The sequence below is a fragment of the Martes martes genome (genome assembly GCF_963455335.1).
Source record: "Martes martes genome assembly, chromosome: 2".
Lineage (NCBI taxonomy): Eukaryota > Metazoa > Chordata > Mammalia > Carnivora > Mustelidae > Martes > Martes martes.
Genome location: NC_137889.1, coordinates 63,797,895 through 63,812,838, shown reverse-complemented (window position 1 = coordinate 63,812,838; position 14,944 = coordinate 63,797,895). Strand labels below are relative to the sequence as shown.

Genomic DNA, 14,944 nt, shown 5'->3' with positions numbered 1-14,944 from the left:
TCTATCCCTACACTTTGAAGAGTTTTAATCAGGAAGGGATGCTGCACTTTGTCAAACGCTTTTTCAGCATCTATTGAGAGTATCATATGGTTCTTACTCTTTCTTTTATTAATGTATTGTATCACATTGATGGATTTGCGGATGTTGAACCAACCTTGCAGCCCTGGAATAAATCCCACTTGGTCGTGGTGAATAATCCTTTTAATGTACTGTTGGATCCTATTGGCCAGTATTTTGGTGAGAATTTTCGCATCTGTGTTCATCAAGGATATTGGTCTGTAATTCTCTTTTTTGGTGGGATCCTTGTCTGGTTTTGGGATCAAGGTGATGCTGGCCTCATAGAATGAGTTTGGAAGTTTTCCTTCCATTTCTATTTTTTGGAACAGTTTCAGGAGAATAGGAATTAATTCTTCTTTAAATGTTTGGTAGAATTCCCCTGGGAAGCCGTCTGGTCCTGGACTTTTGTTTGTTTGGAGATTTTTGATGACTGTTTCAATCTCCTTACTGGTTATGGGTCTGTTCAGGTTATCTATTTCTTCCTGGTTCAGTTGTGGTAGTTTATACATCTCTAGAAATGTATCCATTTCTTCCAGGTTGTCAAATTTGTTGCCATAGAGTTGCTCGTAGTATGTTCTTATAATTGTTTGTATTTCTTTGGTGTTGGTTGTGATCTCTCCTCTTTCATTCATGATTTTATTTATTTGCGTCCTTTCTCTTTTCTTTTTGATAAGTCTGGCCAGGGGCTTATCAATCTTATTAATTCTTTCAAAGAACCAGCTCCTAGTTTTGTTGATTTGTTCTATTGTTTTTTTAGTTTCTATTTCATTGATTTCTGCTCTGATCTTTATGATTTCTCTTCTCCTGCTGGGTTTAGGCTTTCTTTGTTGTTCTCTCTCCAGCTCCTTTAGGTGTAGGGTTAGGTTGTGTATTTGAGACCTTTCTTGTTTCTTGAGAAAGGCTTGCACTGCTATATATTTTCCTCTCAGGACTGCCTTTGTTGTGTCCCACAGATTTTGAACTGTTGTGTTTTCATTATCATTTGTTTCCATGAATTTTTTCAATTCTTCTTTAATTTCCTGGTTGACCCATTCATTTTTTAGAAGGATGCTGTTTAGTCTCCATGTATTTGCATTCTTTCCAAATTTCCTCTTGTGATTGAGTTCGAGCTTCAGAGCATTGTGGTCTGAAAATATGCAGGGAATGATCTCGATCTTTTGGTACCGATTGAGACCTGATTTATGACCCAGGATGTGGTCTATTCTGGAGAATGTTCCATGTGCACTAGAGAAGAATGTATATTCTGTTGCTTTGGGATGGAATGTTCTGAATATATCTGTGATGTCCATCTGGTCCAGTGTGTCATTTAAGGCCTTTATTTCCTTGTTGATCTTTTGCTTAGATGATCTGTCCATTTCAGTGAGGGGAGTGTTAAAGTCCCCTGCTATTATTGTATTACTGTCGATGTATTTCTTTGATTTTGTTATTAATTGGTTTATATAGTTGGCTGCTCCCATGTTAGGGGCATAGATATTTAAGATTGTTAGATCTTCTTGTTGGACAGACCCTTTGAGTATGATATAGTGTCCTTCCTCATCTCTTATTATAGTCTTTGGCTTAAAATCTAATTGATCTGATATAAGGATTGCCACCCCAGCTTTCTTCTGATGTCCATTAGCATGGTACATTGTTTTCCACCCCCTCACTTTAAATCTGGAGGTGTCTTCGGGTCTAAAATGAATTTCTTGTAGGCAGCATATGGATGGGTTTTGTTTTTTTATCCATTCTGATACCCTGTGTCTTTTGATTGGGGCATTGAGCCCATTAACATTCAGGGTAACTATTGAGAGATATGAATTTAGTGCCATTGTATTGCCTGTAAGATGATTGTTACTGTATATTGTTTCTGTTTCTTTCTGATCTACTACTTTTAGGGTCTCTCTTTGCTTAGAGGACCCCTTTCAATATTTCCTGTAGAGCTGGTTTGGTGTTTGCAAATTCTTTCAGCTTTTGTTTGTCCTGGAAGCTCTTTATCTCTCCTTCTATTTTCAATGATAGCCTAGCCGGATATAGTATTCTTGGCTGCATGTTTTTCTCGTTTAGTGCTCTGAATATATCATGCCAGTTCTTTCTGGCCTGCCAGGTCTCTGTGGATAGGTCCGCTGCCAATCTAATGTTTTTACCCTTGTATGTTACAGACTTCTTTTCCCGGGCTGCTTTCAGGATTTTCTCTTTGTCGCTAAGACTTGTAAATTTTACTATCAGGTGACGAGGTGTGGACCTATTTTTATTGATTTTGAGGGGCGTTCTTAGCATCTCCTGGATTTTGATGTTTGTTCCCTTTGCCATATTAGGGAAATTCTCTCCAATAATTGTCTCCAATATACCTTCTGCTCCCCTCTCTCTTTCTTCTTCTTCTGGAATCCCAATGATTCTAATGTTGTGTCGTCTTATGGTGTCACTTATCTCTCGAATCCTCTCCTCGTGTTCCAGTAGTTGTTTGTCTCTCTTTTGCTCAGCTTCTTTATTCTCTGTCATTTGGTCTTCTATGTCACTAATTCTTTCTTCTGCCTCATTTATCCTGGCAGTGAGAGCTTCCATTTTTGATTGCACCTCATGAATAGCTTTTTTGATTTCAACTTGGTTAGATTTTAGTTCTTTTATTTCTCCAGAAAGGGCTTTTATCTCTCCGGAGAGGGTTTCTCTAATATCTTCTATGCCTTTTTCGAGCCCGGCTAGAACCTTGAGAATTGTCATTCTGAACTCTAGATCTGTCATGCTACCTATGTCTGTATTGATTAGGTCTCCAGCCTTCGGTACGGCCTCTTGTTCTTTTTTTTGAGGTGAGTTTTTCCGCCTTGTCATTTTGTCCAGGTAGGATTTGCTTTCTCCTGCTGTGGAATTCCGCTGTTCTTGGTGACTGAAGTTGGTTTTGGATGGTTTCTTGTTGATCTTCTGGGGGAGGGGCCTGTTGTAGTGATTCTCAAGTGTCTTTGCCGCAGGCGGAATTGCACAGCCCTTGCCAGTGGCCGGGCTAAGTAATCCGCTCGGGTTCGCTTTCGGGAGCTTTTGTTCCCTGAGCGCTTTCCGTAGAGTTCCGGAGGACGGGAATGAAGATGGCGGCCTCCCAATCTCTCGGCCCAGAGGAGCCGAGAGCTTGGGGTTCCGCTCCTCAGTGCGCTCTCAGAGCAAAGCGCCCAATAGCCCCGCCTCCCTGGCTTGCGGTCGCGCCTCGAGGAAAGCAGTCAATTGTTGGAGCTGGAGAAAAGCGCCGGGTCGCTTTTGTCTCCGTGGCCTCCGGCCGCGCTCCGAGCCCACCCAGCCTGCGACCGGCACAAGGTAACCCCGGGCTTAGAGCTCACTCCTCGGCTTTGTCGCTATAGCCGGCTTCCCCGCTCTAATACCTGCGAGCTCTGCGGCACTCAGACACCCCCAGTCCTTCTGTGACCCCGCGGGTCCTGGGGTTATGCTGACCCCGCCTGGGTTTCCCCCCAGTTTAGCCTCTGGAGCGATGTCTCCCAGTGGAGCCGACTTTTAAAAGTCCCGGTTTTGTGCTCCGTCGCTCCGCCGCTTGCCGGGTGCCGGCCCCTCCCCCCGGGGTCTATCTTCCCGTCGCTTTGGATTCACTTCTCCGCAGGTCCTACCTTTCAGAAAGTGATCGATTTTCTGTTTCTGGGATTGTTGCTCTTCTTCTCTTCGATTTCCCGTTGGATTTATAGGTGTTCACAATGGTTAGATAAGCTATCTAGCTGATCTCCTGCTACCCGATGTCGTCTCAGCCTGCTACTTCTCCGCCATCTTGACTCCTCCCCCCTCCACTATCATTTTAGCCTAACCAGATTATACACGTAAAGGATGATTCTCTAAAAATCTAAATTCAGGTAGGCTAATACCGTAGAGAGTCCTTCAAATATGGAAAGCAAAAGGGAGAGAAAACAAACAGTGAACAGACAGAACAGGCAAGTTTGGGTGGCTTTGCAATAGGGTTTTTCGTCATAGGCTGAAATCTATGTGTGAGTTGGTCTGTTCAATAATTCTGGGGGCAGGAAGGGCTCCTGGGTAGCTCAGTTGGTTAAGCATCCAACTCTTGATCTCAGCTCAAGTCTTGATATCAGTGTTGTGAGTTCAAGCCTCACACTGGGCTCCATGCTGGGCATGAAGCCTACTTTAAAAAATAATAATAATATAATAATAATAATTGAGGGTGGGATAACCTAGAACGGGGAAAACTAGAACCTGGGAAATATTTAAAAGGCATTACAACTCTTAAGGAGAGGGGTTGTTCTGTTGGCTGAATAGATAGAAAGGATTTCCGGATACTACAGCAGGAGACACAGCATCAATATTCAAATATAGAGCAAGGATTTGGAAAAAGGAGAGAAAAAAATGACTTTGTATGCAGTATATATAACAGAATTAGTAGCTATATTATATGTAAAATATATATCAATTTGTAAAAGAAATATGTTAAGTGTAATATATAGGAAAAGGGATATAAACAGATAATTTACCAAACAAGAAATATGATATATAATGAATATATAGCAAAATACCCAGCTTCTCTAAAAACCAATTTGAATAATTGTGAAATACCATTTAACACTTCTTAAAATACCAAAAAAAAAAAAAAAGTCATGATTTTTCAAAGGAATATTTATGTATATTGCTAGCGATAAGGTAAATCATTTAAATGGTTCTGGAAAATAATATGGCAAATGCATAGCAATTATGAAATTTTCCATACCTTTTTATCTATTAATGACACTTCTAGAAGTTAAAAAAAAAAATTTAAAGGGTACCTGGGTGACTCAGTCATTAAGTGTCTGCCTTCAGCTCAGGTCATGATCCCAGGGTCCTGGAATGGAGTCCCTGCTCAGCGGGGAGCCTGCTTCTCCCTCTCCCTCTGCCCCTCCCTCTGCTTATGCTCTCTCTCTCTCACTCACTCTTTCTCAAATAAATAATCTTAAAATAAATAAATACATAAATAAAAATTTAAAGATAGAAAAATACATGAAAGTGTTCATCGAAATATCATTTGAAATAGAAAATTAATCGAAATATCTGAGCACTAGGCAGGTGATTACAGTATACATCCATTCCCCCCTTGAAAAAATGTTATGTAGGCTTTTAAAATGCTATTAGGAAAATATGTAATATGGAAATTATGGTTGTAATAAAATAATTTAGATAAGTAGAAAAATTTCATTCATCTCTTTACCACTGGTCAAAATTATACATGGATATAAAAAAAGAGTAGAATTAAAGTTGACCAAAATAAAACATTTTGATTGATTAATGCTGTTATTATTCGTAAACTTTCAGATTTTTCATTGTAATGTTTTATTTACACTAATATAATATTTTTGCCCTTAAAATAAGTAAAACATATATTGCATTGCATTGCATTGTATCTTTCACTGAATATCACCTTTGTTTTTTAATTACATTTTCAACATTCTTTTGGTCAGTGTTAGGAGCACTAAGTATCTCAGTTCGCCTTGGGACTAAGGGAGTTCCCTGGACTTGAGACTTTCACGGCTTGAGTTGTAAAATCCCAGACAGACCTGAATGAATTGGTCACCCTAGATAATAGTGAACATCAAAATTTTCTTTTGTCTTTCTAGACCTAGCATTTTATTCGTGGACTAAGCAATAGTTGAGATTATAATGTCTTTGTTATTTGCTATTAATAGATTTTGACCGGCATAATATGGTTATCTCGGATTTTTAAACAACTTGTATTTTCTGTTTAAATTGCTATCATATTTGAAAATTTGTAATGACAACACCTCTATTGCATACAGAATACCGTAAGAGAAAACAGCACTAGAAGTGACAAAGGGCATCTCTTTCAATGTTTATCTCTGAAAATAGATTCACCGGTGGGCACTGTGGATATTTTGAAGGGAAAAACAAACAAACAAAAACAACTCCGGCAAAATTTCCCAGGGGCTGCTGCTGATTTACAACCTAAGTTCTGTGTTGGTTCTCCCACGGGGATCTTTAAGGCTTAGTACCCTTCTCCCTCTACTCACATCTTTGGTACAACTTCACAAGTTCACTGGGGCATTTTTTCCTCTTAATAGTTAAAAAATAAATCCTATTTGTTTGTTTCCCTCTTCTTTTAAACTGCTTCTAAATTTGCATCTTAAATGTCCCTTGGGAGAAAACTTTTCCAAAAAGAGCCTTTGGAAGAGCAACACATTATTCTATTCAGGTTTCCTAGTACCAATATGAAGTAAAGCCAACCCAAAGAGTGTGTAAGTAGGAACACTGATTACTCCAACACCTCTCTCCCCACTGCAGGTCTGTCGACACTGTTTTCCCTTAATCTCTGTGTGGTTGCAAACTCTTACTACTTCTACCACTGCATTTTTGTAATATATTCCAAGAATGGATTTTAAAAATGGGCACTACGATAGATTTTCAAAGGTGCATCTGACTTGATCAGTATTAGAAACTGAGTCACTTTATATTTGAGTAAAAGCAAATTTAATAATTAAAGTGTTTTTTTCAGAAGTTAAGTGAATTAGCATTGCTATTTCTATATAAATTAATTGTCACTTTTCAGGGCATGTCAGTTTATTCTCCATCTACTATGTGTACATGTTCATAAGACCTTATAGTATTTAATGAAGAGATCCTTTTTAAGTATTGATAGCCACAAGAAAATTATACCATGTTTGATCTGTGTTAAAGAATCAAAGTCCAAGATCTTTGAATGGAACTTAGAATAAAAATGTAATTAGGTTACATCCCTGAAGTCTGATATATCTTTAAACAAGACTGCAAATGAAACTTTATTAGAGCTTCAAATGAATTATTTCATTGCCTTTTTTTTAAATTCATTTTCTTCCCCTTCTCTTTCATGTCTGTGTTACTGACATTGCTGCTGTATTTTACCTATCTTTTTCAGGGTGTTTTAATTATTTACTGCTTAACGAGTAGCACAGAGAGGAAGCCTCATTCAGAGGTGCTCTGCAGCTGCAGCGGGTTTTTCTTTTTCAAAGCTTTGCAAGGAGGTCTCGTACAGCTGCACCGAGCCGACAGGACTTTGCCACACTGAATAAACTGTCCTGGAGGCAGTGTTTCCTCTGAGTGGCTGAGACGAGGCACTGCCCTAGAAACATCGCTTCAGAGGTACCACTGACCAAGGGCGAAACAGGTGATGGATGAAAGTTGGATGTGAGCGGTTTCACTCATGCCTTAAGTGGCTCTTCATACTGAAGAAGTGACACTGTTCCCTTTAGTTTTTAGTTTTAAAGCATTCCATGTAGCAGGCACAGTCACATTCCCTCCAAATGGTAAATCTTAAAAAAAAAACAAAAAACAAAAAACAAAAAAACCCAAAAAAACCCCAAAAAGAGAAAAGGGCATGAGAAGTTTCTGAATGCCTAGGAAACACCAGGCACCCTGCACAGTGCCTCAGCTGTTTTAATGCCCTTTGCAGCCACACCCCGAGGCTGGCATTGTTCCTCTTGTTTTAGAGCACTTAGAGAAATGGTGTGGATAGTCCCGTTATGTCATGGTGTTCAGGTTCAAACCTTATTCTCTGCCTTTAAGGTCAAACGTTGGACACAGTTTCTAAAAAGGGGTCTCTTGAGAGAGTGAGTTCACTTGAGTGGGCCTTGGGCGGGCATTAGCTCTGCCACCTACTTGGTGTGGGCAGAGGAAGAGGACCACTAAGGCTCATTTTCCTCATCTCTAGAATATAGATACTAATACACATATATATAGCAGCTACTGTCGTGCGAGGCTCACAGTGAGCGCTCAGCTGACATTGTTTTTCTCCCTCCATACTCACCTGAATAGGTTATTTTCAGTTTGTTAGGTTTTCGTAATACCCCAAAGAGCACAGGCTTATTGTCAATCAAAACAACGACGTATTGAGGAGACGTTAATACTCCCCTCACTCACCTACATCCTCTGTAAGTTAATCAGTACTGGTACTTTGGTATATATGCTTCCATACTTTTCTCTTTGCCCATATCAACATATACACACAATCAGAATGTGGTTTAAGATGATGTTTAAAATGATGAACAATATATAATTCAAGTAAGAATTACATTATTGATTAAGTCCAATGCAATATCATTCATTAGTTGATCTGATGTCAATACTGATGTTACTGCTCCTCAGACTTTTATGCTTGTCAACACTTTTTACTTAGTATTTTAAAATGAGGTGGCAACCATTAAGGTAAAACAATTTACTCTACGAGGGAAAAAGTAAACTTTGTACACTCTACAATGGGTAGCATTTAGTCCTATTGTTTTACATTATACAAGTGCTTTCCATTTTTAAAAAGTATTTAAGGAATTTTGACACTTACACACATTTGAGAACAAAGTTGCTTAATGCATAATCCTTAGAAATTGCAAAGCTTAGATAGAAACCAACTATCTGAGGTTTATTACAGCATAAGGCAGTCAAGCTTGTATACCATTTCCATCATAGACCACAGTTCACCTATCTAAAATATAATAATAATAATTAATATCAATCCCTTCAGAATATTTTAGAAGTGCAAGCAAATCTTCTGGATTTTAAAAATTAACTTACTAGTGGGGTGCTTGGATGACTTAGTCTGAGTTAAGTGTCCAACCCTTGATTTCGGCTCAAGTCTTGATCTCAGAGTCCTGAGATCGAGTCCTGCATTGAGCACAGTGTCGGGCTTCGTACCAAGCGTGGAGCCTGCTTAAGATTCTCTCTCTCCTCCTCCCTGTGTCCCATCCTTCTCTCTCTCTCCCACACTAAAAAAGCAAAAACAAAAACAAAAAACAAAAAACAAAAAAAAACCATTAATTTATTAGTATTGTCAACATCATTGATAGACCCTTGGTAAATTTCTCCCGAAACTGTCTTCCTGGCATCCTCTTCATTGCCTGGTTTAGTAACTCATATTTTTTAATGGAGGTATTGTAGCATTCCTGCAATGTCCCTCTGAAATCTTTGTTTAAAATGATAAAGAAACGATTCCATTTTTAGAAATAGCATCTTAAGTTTCTTCTAAGTATCCCAAAGTAGCTACTCAAAAGTTATGGGCACATTTTCCTCCTGGTTTATTAGGGATGCTGTTGAGTTACAGAACAAAATCTTTGTTTTCTAGCATTCCACTTTGCAGTGGTGTGCATTGGGTTATAGTCAGAACAAATCTCCTCTGACAAGAGATAAACCCTTGCAAATGATAGTTTCCATTGGGAAGTGTGACAAGCCCTTAACTATTTCAGCATGTATAGCCATTATAATTATCATAATTGAATGTAAAAACCTAAAGATAATATAAATTGTTCATGCAGTTAAACTGAAATGGAAAGCAATGTCTTTTGTTTTTACGAAAGAGCGATAACATTTTTCTCTTTTTGCTGCTGTTCAATATTGCTCCTAGCAGATTTTATGTCTACATTGTATGGAATAGTAACTTAATGCCAAAGATGTCCAGTAGCTCCAGATTAAAATGTAATATAACATACATAAAGCTTTATTGTTCCTTTAGGTTGTTGTTTTAAGCTAAAGTGGAATATTTCCCTAAATTCCTCAACAAATATGCACAATTTACCACTAAATATGCTTAAGACTTATACCAGTGCTGCTGAAGAAATAGGCCTTATGGACCTGTCAAATTATTTTCATGCAATTGTTTCTGGAGCATTATTTTTACTGGCAAATGTACAAGTTGATAGAAAAGGAAATAATTAGCTACTTTCAGAATTGCTGATGCATGGAACTAAAGGAGGCCAGTCTGTGCATCTTAGAGATTGTGACATTTTAAATTACCTGAATAATACTGGGAGCCATCTTTGGACATAATTAACACCTTGCCTAATTACTGTCAGGTCTAGACAGAGTCACACTTTATTTATGAAATATTATTTTATTCACACTTGCTTTCACCCTTATTATATTGCAAAGTTTAGATTTGTGTGCTGTTTTCTTAAGTGGAGCAACTTCTTTTTTTTTTTTTTCTTTTTTCTTTTCCCTCCCCCTTCAAGTAATCAATGCACTGCTGAATGAGTTCATTTTAATGCACTCAATCATGCCTCTAATGTTCGTAGCTTACGGGCGCAAGCATCAGTAATGCAGGAATGTTATATGGCTTTAGTTTGGGCCATTTCATAAAATATTCATGGAATCAAAAATGTGCATCAAAATAGCGGCTGGGAGAATTACATTTATGTTCCTGCTTTTATGGCAGCTTCACATTTAAACCCATTTGTGTTAATATCTAGTCAATCTTCCTACTTTAAAAAAAAACTAAAATGGGAGAGATCATATACATTCTCTTTTGCTTAATATTTGTTCTAGACATCTGTTGTGATACAACAAATATCTATAAACTTTCAGAGATGTTGTGCAGGGAAGAGGGGTAAGCAACAATTTGGATAATACCCAAATATATAAAATCTTATTTTCTCTACATAGCGTTTGTCTTAACATCCTACCAAGCATTTTGCAGTTTACCACATTGTTTGGGTTTTGTTTGTATTTTTTAAATAAATGGATGGATTTCTTGGATGTGTGGGCTTTAGGTAAAGTGAATCTACTTTGTTAGAGTTTTCTTTTAAGATTGCACTTTCCTTCAGGTGAAAAGCTGTAAATGCATACCAACCTCCCTATTGTTTATGTAGACATCCTGTAATTATTTCTAAGACAAACAAACAAACAAAAACCCCAGAACCCAGGCTTAGTATACTTCCATCCATACCAGGAGACTCTTGTTTTACACACTTGTCGGTGTATCTCCTAAGTGCTTTCTGGTAGCACCTTGTATTATTGAGTGAAATGATTTCTGATGGGCTTGGTAGAGGACTTGACTCCCTCCCACGAAATATTTTGGCTCCATTTTCTTCCTTGATTCACTTGAAATATTAGTTTCGTCTCTAGATTTTTGCTTTGCATAGAACCATGCATTCCAGGCACTTAGTTGGGCCCTAGTTGTCTTTACCGAGGTTACTCCCTCGACCTTTGTTATCAGAGGGATGATGAAGATTTGCTTGTAATTCCTCCTGCCACTTGAGAAAGCTCACATGCCCCCAGAGACCATTCCCATGGATGAATATTCCTGAGAGCTTCTCTTTTCTCTCTCGTTTTCAGTTAACTTTTATTTTTGTGGTACCTTGTTGTAATCCTCTCTGCCCTCTTCTTCAATGGAAAACAATGTTATCATGTGACAATTCCAGACAGTGTCTAGACACTTGTCCTTCCACAAAATTCATTGTAGGATCTGGAAATCTCACCTGGTTCTGATATTTTTAAGTTTCTTTGGTAACAAAGAATAGACTACATATGAACACTTTAAAGAAGTTACAACAGGATGCTGTAAGCCAAAATACTGGTGATTTTCATTTATTTTTACATTTAGCTTTGTCAAAATGACCATTATAATGATGACCTTTTGTAATATTTCTCTCGTCTATTAAATTTAAATTTTTTCAGATAAAACAGGATACATTATGTCTTAATAAATATTTAGTCTTAATACTAATATCAGTCTTTACCCAGAAAGTAAGAAAATCTTTGAAATCCTACTCATAGTTGAAAATATAAAGTAAATGGAAATCATTCCATTGTTAATCATGCTTAAAGGGAAATACTTGCATATTTAAATTACTATGCTCCCTTCATAGTATAGACTATATTTTAATATTTTAAAATCAAATATACCATATTATAATATGTGCTTTCAATTCTGACCAGCCTTCAGAAAGTATAGCCAAGTCATTTGTGTGCTTATGATTATTTGGATCAAAACCTTGCTGGCTTCTGTACTCGTCTGTTTGCCACCAAATAAGTTTAGAAATACATTTTTTACATCTGAGAAAGACTAGAAACACTACTGTCTCTGTTTAGGCACTTTGGTTTAAAATAGAATCCCCGGTGGCCTCATCTGTGGCAATGTGGTTAAGGAAGGGAAAGTGAATCCTAGATGTGGCCACAGCTGACTAAGTCTGGGACACCCTCGGAATTCCAGGAGCCCCATGGATGTCACCACATGCTTTATGGGAAAGTAGGGAATTTAGATGCAGTTTGCATAGCTGGTCATACATCAGGCTCCTTCAGAAAGACCAATCAGAAGCACATTAGGGGCTAATATCTGTGCTTTTATGTTAGAAATTACCTGAAATTGCCTGAATAGAGTCAAAGAGTTATAGAACTGGAAGAGACTAGAAATCATATAGCTCTAACATTGTTTTTAACTTGAGAGATTTATGTCCGGAGAATGGAACTTATTTCACCCTTGTTCCTGAGGCTTGGTTTGTTGACCAGCACCTGGGGTGGTGGAATCAAGAGGCATGGGATTTTTATGATCTTGCTAAACATCACTTTTTAGCTATTTAAGTCATTTAAGCTTTGTGAGCCTCAATTTCTCTTTAATGTAAAAGTTATGATAATATATACTTCATCAGTTTTGGGAAGGTTAAGTAAGATAATGTATGGGGGAAAAACCTTCCATCTTCATGAGCATCCAGTAGGCCTTCAGGAAAGAGTAGTACCTTGTTCTCTTTCTCCCCAGCGTCTTGGACCAGGCTCCTTTCTCCTGAGAAACCTTAAGTGTACTCTTCTGAGAGCTGAACCTTGGCCAATAATCATGAGCTAAGTAAGACACCGATATGAGCCCTCAAAGCTTTAGTAAAAAAATCAAACTTAACCTTATTCCAAGGTTGCTGGCCATAGTAACCAACGGAAACCAATGTCCCTGAAACCCCCTGTATTTCATTTCTGCTTAGACAGCCTGTCCAGGATGCTGGATAGCGTCTGTAACACGAAGAGGAGTCTGGCTGTTAGGGAATACAAACCCCACCTTCTCTCCACTCTTCCTCACCTCCATCCCTTTCTCCAGTTTTCTCTACCTCTCCTTTCCCTACTTTCTTCCTTTCCTTTCCTCTCCCTACCTCTTCTTTCTGCTCTCAGGTAGACCAGATCTTGGATATGGCCATCCGTTCTCATAATACTATTTACATCTTTCTGCCTCATTTGCATCTCATTGTAATTAGTTGGGTTATCCAGAGCTTCACCTCCTGGCTCTCCTCCTGGAATTGTGAGTGAATCTGTTATTTTATAGCACACCTTTGGACCCTCTTTCCATCTGGCTATTGTGTGTAACCACAGATGCCATTAGGTCCTTCCTAGTCTCCTTACATTCCCAATTTTTTTTTCTTTCTGGAGCTAACTGGTTTACTCACAGTTCTCTGTATCTATCTTTCTCTATTCACATGGCCAAAGAGAAATATGTACCTGTACTTTATGAGTAGACAGATGCTGAATGGGAAAGAAAAAAAAGGACTCTGGTATACATCTTTCTAGGAATACAGAGCTATACTTTACAGGCAGAAATATAGTTAACAGAGGAAACATAACACACATATATGTCATTGCTCCATTTGAGTTTTTAAAAAAACGAGGGTCATGGGTATTTGAGGAAAGGTGTTTCTGGTGAGAGGTGCTACAGGAAAGAGATGAGAAAGTATGCCTGCTATTGTGGGAAGTAAGAGAAAAATTGTGAGTTAAACGTGAAGATAGATTAGAACAGTGAACTTCAACCTTAAGTATTTGCATCAAAATGAAAAAGGATTGGGCATTATTTTAAAATAGCTTCTATCATATATTTTTATTACAAAATAAACATATTTTGATGATAGAAACATTAGAAAATGCCAATAATCAGAAAGGAGATAGAAACCATCAGTCAACCAAGTAACGCTGATCATGCTTTGTAAATGTTTTCTGATGTTTTCCGATATTTTCTCTTACCACAAACACCTGTCCATGTAATGAAATATTCTTATATAGTATCATATTTATGGCTCTGTAGTCTTGTATCATGTGAAAATTTCATAAGATAAGTTTCTAAATGTCTCTGCTGTACACATTCCCCTCTTTGTGTGTATCCCACAGAGATATGTGGGTATCTCCTGCATGGTGCAACAGGGGCTCAGACTGGCCGTGTCTCTACTCAGTGTTTTTACAGGTTATTTGCTGATTATCTACCTCTGTTTATTGTATTTCTCTATGAATGCTGTTCTTACTTATGTGTATGTACTTTACTACTTCAGTACTAATTTTGACATCAAATTCAGGGCAAAAATAGGGGGCAATTATATGGAAGAGTCATGGCAGCGGCTGCCATACCCTGTATTATCTAACCTGTGATACCTAATGAAACCTATTTGAGAAAATATGTTGAGCCTGATAAGACTTGCATAGGTTAATTTAATCAGCCATGGTAATAGTGTCATAAAGACTCAACTACATTTTTTGCAGGAAGAATAAGTTATGCTTAGAGAATACTGTGTTCAGGTATTGAACATATATTGATCCATTTCTCACAATAACACCTTGAATAGTGTACACTATCATCCTATTTTGTAAAAGAATTTTGTAAAAGAATTAAACACACACAGAAAGGGTAGTAATTAGCCTGAGGCTGAACAGCGGAAAGGGTAAAGCTGGGATAAGCACCCAAGCTGCGTGCTTGGAGCCGGCGCCAGTATTAACCACTACTATTGGAATGCCCACATACAAGTGCCTTCCCAGTTGATTTCAGTGTAGGTAACTCCCAGTACCGTGAAAGCATATTTACCCTGCAGAGTATTGTGAGGATTTTCACAAGGCAGTTCACACATAGAATGCAGTCCACAGCGTGGAACTGCACACTACTCTTCCAGAAATGGGCTTGCTCGTATTTCAAGGAGTGAAATGACTGAAAGCTAATTTGGAGTTCTGGCTTTGAGAAGATATATTTTGAACTGTATTATAAAATATAATTCCGAAAAGCAGTTTAGTTGTATTTTAATTACTAAAGATGAAATGAAATATACAAATGCCTGCATAACAATTGAATTTGAAATTTGTAACAGATGCCTCCTTTCTTAAGGTACCTGAATTCTTCTTGGGAATGAAACAGGTGCTGTCTGTTGGAAAGCGGCATAGGAAGGTAGTGGAG

At 38.0% G+C, this 14,944-nt stretch overlaps 1 protein-coding gene across 1 annotated transcript in view; it reads left to right on the top strand.

Moving 5' to 3' along the window:
- The window catches only part of TTC29 (tetratricopeptide repeat domain 29), a gene marked incomplete at its 5' end in the record, with an annotated part of 231,644 nt that overhangs the window by 67,835 nt on the left and 148,865 nt on the right, over positions 1-14,944 (top strand). The gene's annotated exons all lie outside the window — the stretch shown is intronic.